A 7,664-nucleotide genomic window follows, 5' to 3' on the forward strand; every position below is an offset into this window, starting at 1 on the left:
TAATGACATAGAGAGGGCAGTGATATCTTGCATATTTGCATTGTTTTAGCTATTCATTCATAAGCATTTGCATCATATAGATTAGGATTTAGACATGTTTAGGTTGCATTTGGCATACATATGTCTCTATCAGGTATTGGAACACCACATGGAGTTCTTGGAGACATTTGGAAGCAATGTGATCAAAAAGGGGGTGAAAGATGAGCATGGATGGAGGCCTTAGAGAAATCTTCTGTTGCTAAGATTTTGTGGAGACACAGGAAATTGAGTTAGCTTTCTAATGGAAGTGGTTTCAAGTCATTTGGAGATGTAATGGAGAAGTTACGATCAATTTACTAGAGGCATATCCATCCTGGTCGAGAACCGCAGAGTGACCTTCCGGAGCGACCCCCTAAGGTAGCTCCCAACCAGAGCGACCAACCAGAGCGACCCACCTAAGTCGCTCGCGTTTTCATCGCCCGGAGACACAAAAATGGAGGCTGGAGCGACCTCTCAGAGCGACCCCCCAAGGTCGCTCCCAACCCCAGAGCGACCTCCTGGAGTGACCCTCTGAGGTCGCTCCGCGTTATCTGCTGCACGATTTTATTATTTTTCAAGGACCTTTTTGCAATTGTTGTGCACGTTTTTGCACTTGGAAAACCTAATGTTTAAGTACTATGTAGCCACCATTTGGCAATCTATCTTTTTATCTATTGAATACACAAAACTCTCTCAAGAAAAGCTCTCTTTTGATTTGATTGTTCTTGTGTTCTTGTGATTTTCTTTTCTAGTTCTCTATATGATTCATCTGAAATCCACCATGGGTTTAAGAGGAATCATGGAGATTAGTGAGTAATCACCTTTTGGATTCATGGGTTAGGGTGATTAAGGGTGATTAGGCTAGTTCTAGGATGTTTTAGGTATAGATCATACTTGTTCCTTGCATAGTAGAGTGATCTTAATGCATCATTTGAGTAGGCCACTCAAAGGGTGATCTCTAGGCATTTCTCACCCGACAGGTGTTTGATGAAATGCCTGAGTCAACTCTCCTAGGCTTTTAGTGTACTTTGCCAAAGAGATTTGTTGTTAAAGATGCTAAGATAGCTAATAGACTTGTTAGTAATGATTGCTTGCATGTTATTCAACCAAAGACATTTGATGTTTGAGACATGTTAGCAAATGAGCATTCATCTAGACATAGAGCTTGCTTAGAATTGTGTCTAGGCTTAAGGTTGATAGTTTGATTGATCATTTACATTCCTTAGTTCGAAACCTGATCACCCAAGGTCTAAATCCCTATACCCATGAGTTCTCCTTTCCAATAGCTTAAAAGTATCATTTTTATTGCTTTGCATTAGCTTTAATCATTAGTTTAGAAATCATCAAATCACTGATTGCACTTAGATTAGGCAAATACTTGCATTCTCTCTGCTTTGAATCCCTCAGAACTGGTTCGACAACTTACTTCCACTATACTATCATTTGACTTAGGAGCCTCAAAACTCCTAACATCAAATTGGCGCCGTTGCCAAATTCTGAGTTTGATTTGAACATTGAGATTTAGTCATTTGCTTGAGACTAAGTCATTTTTATTTTTGTAAGTTACTGATTCTCTTCTTCACTCTTTGTGATTTTCAGGTGTATGAACTTGAGGAGCAAGGGTACATCAAACCTTGTTCCAAGAGCCGCAGACATCAGAGCTTTAGAGAGAGAGTGTGCTAGAAAAAGAAGAGAAGAAGAGCAACAAGCTTTACTGCAGACACAGGAAGCTGAGATGGCTGATCCACAAAATCCTCTGAACCCCAATGGAGTAAACAATGCTCCACAAGGGCCCCAACAGCGACCAGCTCGCCCCATTGGCACTTATGACTGCCCCAACATCCATGGTCCTAGACTTGGAATCCGAGCACCAGCTGTGGCTGCTAACAACTTTGAGATCAAGTCAGGACTGCTAAACTGCATAGAGAACAACAAGTATCATGGTCTGGCTGTGGAGGACCCATTTGATCACTTGGATAAGTTTGACAGCTACTGTGGTATGTCAAAGACTAATGGTGTGTCAGAGGATGTCTTAAAGCTCAAGCTATTCCCTTTCTCTTTGGGGGATAAGGCACGTCAATGGGAGAAGTCTCTACCAAGTGACTCCATCACCACTTGGGAAGACTGCAAAAGGGCATTCTTGGAGAAGTTCTTCTCTACCTCAAGAACTGCTAAGTTGAGGAATGAGATCTCCAGCTTCCAACAGAAGAACTTGGAAGGATTCAGTGAAGCTTGGGAGAGATTCAATGGTTACCAAGCTCAGTGCCCACACCATGGATTCTCTAAGGAGAGCTTGCTGAGCACATTCTACAGAGGTGCTCTTCCTAAGTACAGAGCCAGACTGGATACAGCTAGCAATGGGTTCTTTTTGGGGAGAACTGAGGAAGAGGCAGAGGCTCTGGTTGACAACATGGTTAAGAGTGATGCAGTCTACAGTGGAGACCATGACAGAAGCAGCAGAGGTGATGACAATCAAACAAGGAATGAGATAAAGGCTCTTCAGGAGAAGATTGACAAACTCATTGCTGATAAGGCCACACAAGCGCAGGTGAACTTTGTTGGCAACCCAAGCCAGGAGATACCTCCTACTGTCAATGAGGTTGAGGGTTTGGAAGGGCAAGAAGAATTGTGTTTCATCAACAGTAATGGTAGCTGGTACAAGAAGGAACCCAACTTTCAGTACAACAACTACCAACAGAAGCCCTATTCAAACAACCAGCAGAGTGGTTATCAGCCTCGAAACAACCAGCAGAGCAACTATCAGCCTCAGCAAAACTCCTCTCCTAGCTCCTCTGCCCCTCAACAGAGCAGCACTGATGCCTTACTGAAACAGATCTTGGAGTCTCAGACTAGAAGTGAGAAGCATGTGGGCTATGAGCTGAAGAACCTTCACTCCAAGATTGATGGGAGCTACAATGAGCTCAACAACAAATTCTCCCACCTTGCTTCTTCTGTCAAGAATTTGGAGAATCAGTTTGCTTCCATGAGCTCCCACCAGAACCGCCAGCAAGGATCTCTACCTGGAAAGTCAGATCAAAACCCCAAGGAAGCAAAAGCTGTCACACTTAGGAGTGGTAAGCAGTTGACTCCTGTAACCCTCACCAAGGATGCTGAGAAACAAGGTGAGGAGGTGGCCATCAACCTAGATGATGAAGTGGTCATTGTTGATGAGAAAACAGATGCTGAGATCTTGGAGAAGATTGTGAAAGCCAAGGGTAAAGGAAAGGTTGGAGAAGAGAAGAAAACAACAAAAGATGGTGAATCTGCTGCTCCAGCAAGTGAGAGCTCTCCTGTCCCCCCTCCCTATGAACCAAAGCTTCCATTCCCTGGTAGATTCAAGAAGCAGCTGCTACAGAAGTACAAGGCTTTGTTTGAGAAGCAGATGAGTGAAGCTCAGGTTACAATGCCCATCATTGATGCTTTCATGCTGATTCCTCAATACAGCAAACTCCTGAAAGATGTTGTAGCTGCTAAGAAGAAGGAGATGGAGGGCATGATGGTTCTGAGTCATGAGTGCAATGCCATCATTCAGAGGCTAGATGCTCTAGAGAAGCTAGAGGATCCAGGATGCTTCACACTCCCTTGTGCTCTTGGACCTATGGTATTTGAGAAATGTCTCTGCGATTTGGGAGCTAGTGTCAGCTTGATGCCTTTGTCTGTGGCAAAGAAGCTTGGCTTCACTCAATACAAGAAGTGTAGACTCTCTCTGGTGTTGGCTGATCGTTCAGTGAAGTACCCTGTGGGCATCCTAGAGAACCTCCCTGTGAAGATTGGAAGGTATGAGATACCTACAGATTTTGTGGTGCTTGAAATGGGTGAGGAGGCTCAAGACGCATTGATTATTGGAAGGCCATTCTTAGCTACAGCAGGAGCTATTGTGAATGTGAAGGAAGGGAAGATTGACCTCCATTTGGGCAAGGAGAACATCCTCCACTTTGACATCAAGGAGAAGATGAGGAACCCCACTGTATTTGGACAAGCCTTCACCATTGAAGAGATGAATCCTCCTCCTGCTGATGATCACTTTGATGAGCTACCACCTGAGGAAGATGGGGTGTCAACTCCACTTTCTGCACCTATTCCAGCCTGATCCAAAGGAGGCAAAGTCAAGCTCGAGACTTAAAACAAGCTCACTTGGGAGGAAGTCCCATGAGTATCCTTGTATATATTGCATTAGTATTTGCATTATCATTTTATTGCATAAAACAATGGGAAAGTGAAGTTGTGTGCAGGTATTGAGCAGAAAGTCGGACACCAGAGCGATCTCATCGCAGCGACACCTCTAGGTCGCTCCACCTGGGAGCGACATGTCCAGAGCGAGATGCCGAGGTCGCTCGCGTCACACGCGAGTGAAAACACAGAAACCGACCTCGGAGCGACCCCTCGCAGCGACCTACCGAAGTCGCTCCAGCTGGGAGCGACCTGTCGCAGCGACGTTCACACCTCGCTCCACGGAAGGTAACACACAATCCCACTTTTCTTTGTATTTCACATTTCCATTGGGTACCTCACTCACACAGAGACTGTGTGATTTAAGTGTGGGAGAGGTACCAAGTATTTGATCATGTTTGTTTCCATGATTTTGAGTCTCATGCATTGCATATTACATTCTTATTTGCATAGAAAAACCCAAAAAAAAAAAAATTGAAAAACACAAAAAGAATCATTTAGTTGCATCATTTGCATTTTTAGGATTGAGTCTAGAATCATATAGGTTGCATTCATGCATTAGGAGGATTTCAACCTTGTAAAGAGCTCATGCTAAGTACTGAATTTGTTGACCTTTGTAATCATGACAAGTAGCTTGAGCACCCTTTGGAAAGCTTGTAAACTTCGCGCCTTGAATGCTCCTCTTGAAACTCATTTGACTTTTGATACTCTCTCTTTGAAGCAAGCTCTTGTTTTAATGTCTCTTGCATATGGTCCCTTGTGTACTAAGTCATGGATATACACACTTGAGTTGTCCCACCTGTTTTACCAATCTTTTTGACAAACTCAAGTGGTACTCCACTCCCCAAAACCCATACCTCATTTTTAAACCATCATTATTTGTTGAGTGAGGCCTCTTTGGAAAGCTTTGCATGTGCATAATGTTGAGAGTATTGGGAACGACAATGCTTAGTCTCCATTCTTGCTAGATTAGTCACTCTATTGTCTAGCTATAGGAAGGGGGTGAGTGTTGTGATTGTGATTTGGGAATATGAAAGGTTTGACTCTTTGTGCTTAAATGATTAGTCTTTATGGGATAAGTGGAGAAGTATCTAGCTCTTATTGTGAAAAGTCTTGGCCCCCAAATAAAAAAAAAAAAAAAAAGAAAAAAAAAAAAAAAAAAAAAGAGAATAAAAAGGGGGCTAGCAAAATTGTTAGGAGCTGAGATTTGTTTTAAAATTGTGAAAAATCCCTTATTGATTTCAAAAAGAAAGAGTCTGATGTGAAAAATGTTCTTGGGATCTTTTGGTGAGAGATGTGAGTTGGGTTTGACATTGAGGAATAATTGAATATCTTGTGTGTTTGGGAAAGGGTAGAACAATGGAGATTGAGCATTGTATGCATGAGTTGATCCCTTTCTTAGATATATTATGTGTAATGTCAAAGCTACTTTGTTTTGAGAGTAAACCACCTTAAAAGATCATTTTGAACCTCTGATTTCACTTGCATTAAAGCCTTTGTCTTACCAAACCAAATGACTTGGACCAGTTGACCATTTGTGAGATGTCTATTGAGTTTGCTTCATAAATGTTAGAGAGATGTGGATTTGTGGTTTGTAGATGCATGGTTAATGAGTGTAGAGATCAAAGGAGCTGAGATAGGCCTAGAGAAGTTAGAGATGGATAAAATCTTTGCTCTTGCTATTTGGTATGATTATGCAAGGTTGTTAGGTTGACAACTAAGAAGATTTTCTTTTGGTTATGAGTCCCCATCTTCAAACCTTTTCTCCTTGGTTCTTGAAAGTTTACTTGTGGACAAGTAAAGGACTAGTGTGGGGGAGTTGATATCTTGCATATTTGCATTGTTTTAGCTATTCATTCATAAGCATTTGCATCATATAGATTAGGATTTAGACATGTTTAGGCTGCATTTGGCATACATATGTCTCTATCAGGTATTGGAACACCACATGGAGTTCTTGGAGACATTTGGATGCAATGTGATCAAAAAGGGGGTGAAATATGAGCATGGATGGAGGCCTTAGAGAAATCTTCTATTGCTAAGATTTTGTGGAGACACAGGAAATTGAGTTAGCTTTCTAATGGAAGTGGTTTCAAGTCATTTGGAGATGTAATGGAGAAGTTACGATCAATTTACTAGAGGCATATCCATCCTGGTCGAGAACCGCAGAGTGACCTTCCGGAGCGACCCCCTAAGGTAGCTCCCAACCAGAGCGACCAACCAGAGCGACCCACCTAAGTCGCTCGCGTTTTCATCGCCCGGAGACACAAAAATGGAGGCTGGAGCGACCTCTCAGAGCGACCCCCCAAGGTCGCTCCCAACCCCAGAGCGACCTCCTGGAGTGACCCTCTGAGGTCGCTCCGCGTTATCTGCTGCACGATTTTATTATTTTTCAAGGACCTTTTTGCAATTGTTGTGCACGTTTTTGCACTTGGAAAACCTAATGTTTAAGTACTATGTAGCCACCATTTGGCAATTAATCTTTTATCTATTGAAGAACACAAAACTCTCTCAAGAAAAGTTCTCTTTTGGCTTTGATTGTTCTTGTGTTCTTGTGATTTTCTTCTAATTCTCTATATGATTCATCTGAAATCCACCATGGGTTTAAGAGGAATCATGGAGATTAGTGAGTAATCACCTTTTGGATTCATGGGTTAGGGTGATTAAGGGTGATTAGGTTAGTTCTAGGATGTTTTAGGTGTAGATCATACTTGTTCCTTGCTAGTAGAGTGATCTTAATGCATCATTTGAGTAGGCCACTCAAAGGGTGATCTCTAGGCATTTCCCACCCAAAAGGTGTTTGATGAAATGCCTGAGTCAACTCTCCTAGGCTTTTAGTGTACTTTGCCAAAGAGATTTGTTGTTAAAGATGCTAAGATAGCTAATAGACTTGTTAGTAATGATTGCTTGCATGTTATTCAACCAAAGACATTTGATGTTTGAGACATGTTAGCAAATGAGCATTCATCTAGACATAGAGCTTGCTTAGAATTGTGTCTAGGCTTAAGGTTAATAGTTTGATTGATTCATTTGTCATCCTTAGTTCGAAACCTGATCACCCAAGGTCTAAATCCCTATACCCATGAGTTCTCCTTTCCAATAGCTTAAAAATATCATTTTTATTGCTTTGCATTAGCTTTAATCATTAGTTTAGAAATCATCAAATCACTGGCTGCACTTAGATTAGGCAAATACTTGCATTCTCTCTGCATTTGAATCCCTCAGAATTGGTTCGACAACTTACTACCACTATACTATCATTTGACTTAGGAGCCTCAAAACTCTTAACATCAATTAGCCTGTTCGAACATATGCCATTATCTTCATGATTCTTATCAAACCAGGATGAACCACGATGTAAGAAGCTTTATTTGGAACCACTAATCAGTGGAGAGTAACAAGGAAGTTGAATAAATCTCATAGGAGTTGTGAGGAAGAAGATATCCCACTTTCTATCCAAGTTATTCCAGATTAGC

The 7,664-nt window shown here is 41.9% G+C and overlaps 1 non-coding gene across 1 annotated transcript; it reads right to left on the reverse strand.

The window, feature by feature from the left end:
• Positions 1 to 2,191: 2,191 nt before the first annotated feature.
• LOC130507294 (small nucleolar RNA R71) lies at positions 2,192 to 2,298 on the reverse strand. Its single transcript, XR_008942273.1, has one exon. It is a non-coding gene; the product is annotated as a small nucleolar RNA R71 (small nucleolar RNA).
• Between the last annotated feature and the right edge of the window lie 5,366 nt (positions 2,299 to 7,664).

This window comes from Raphanus sativus, unplaced genomic scaffold, assembly GCF_000801105.2.
Source record: "Raphanus sativus cultivar WK10039 unplaced genomic scaffold, ASM80110v3 Scaffold4287, whole genome shotgun sequence".
Classification (NCBI taxonomy): Eukaryota; Viridiplantae; Streptophyta; class Magnoliopsida; order Brassicales; family Brassicaceae; genus Raphanus; species Raphanus sativus.